The sequence below is a fragment of the Sinocyclocheilus rhinocerous genome, unplaced genomic scaffold, assembly GCF_001515625.1.
Source record: "Sinocyclocheilus rhinocerous isolate Xijiao unplaced genomic scaffold, SAMN03320098_v1.1 scaffold423, whole genome shotgun sequence".
NCBI classification, from domain to species: Eukaryota; Metazoa; Chordata; class Actinopteri; order Cypriniformes; family Cyprinidae; genus Sinocyclocheilus; species Sinocyclocheilus rhinocerous.
Window position 1 is genome coordinate 229,140 of NW_015655573.1, and position 1,167 is coordinate 230,306.

Here is a 1,167-nt window from a genome sequence, read left to right on the forward strand (position 1 = left end):
AAATATATTTAATAGCTTTAGTTTACAATACTACCTGGAATATGGTGCAAAAGTTAATTTTACAGCTTTTTTTTATCTCATCTTTGGAGGTTGAAAGTGTCTGTTGTATGCAACAGGAGCAGGAAGCATTCTTTTGTTTTCCACAGAAGAAACAAAGTCAAACAGATGCAAATCAAATGCAAATATCTGCTGCACAAACGTTTCTTTCCGAGCCGGATCGAGGCTCTCCCATCATCTGTTCAGAGCGAGAGGATCTGAAGTTTATCTGCGGCACCGTTTAGTCGGTATCTGTGAACAGGGACTGCAGAGATTGGATAAACGGCAGAGGGAAGCTGTTGACTTTGCTAGAGGACGCAGGAGAAAAGGAAGGAGAAAGAGAGCGAGATGAAGACTAGAGATGTGTTTGACAGCGGTTTGAGGGCAATTATCAGGAGAGCAGCTCGCGCTGGACAGGAGAGGTGAGCTGTGAAGAGGAGCAGAGCTGAAGAAATCAGCAGTCCGGATATACAATATACTCAGCTCTTCATTAACCGCCGGCCTGTTAATTGCTAGTGGCTTTGTGTGAAAATGTGGGGGTGTGTTGACTATTTAGTGGCTCACTCTTTTCAGACGCGCAATCAAATAGTAACACGTTATCCATTCGCAGACGGGCTGAGAATAGCAAAGCTTTCGGATGAATCTCATTAAAAAAAAGGTCAAGAAAATATTTATATAAAGATATAGTGATTTTGGGGTTAATATGATCTGCATAAGAAGTATATATACACTATGCATAAATGTAAATTATGTATTTATGTAATATACATACATATTTATATATTTATGTATACTGCAACTACATTTTTTCATCCTAAAATCAAAGCAAATTTAATTAAAATCTGCTTTGTCAAAGCATCCAAAAATCAAAGAGATTATATTGTACATCAGTGCAAAACCCACACAGAAAATACATAACAAATAAATAAAAAATAATTATTTAATTTAATATTATATATATGTATATATATATATATATATATATATATATATATAAAACATATTAAATACATGAAGTATGGATGATTATAAATTGTTCAAACTGTGGTATCAGATTTCTTATAACTTCCACCCAAGTAAATATTTATACATTTATAAAATTCACAAAATAAATCATAAATAAGTGATAAA

General features: G+C 33.8%; 1 protein-coding gene across 17 annotated transcripts in view; it reads right to left on the reverse strand.

Moving 5' to 3' along the window:
* The window catches only part of LOC107718544 (pleckstrin homology domain-containing family A member 5-like), a 162,266-nt gene that overhangs the window by 63,742 nt on the left and 97,357 nt on the right, over positions 1–1,167 (reverse strand). The window lies entirely within an intron of this gene.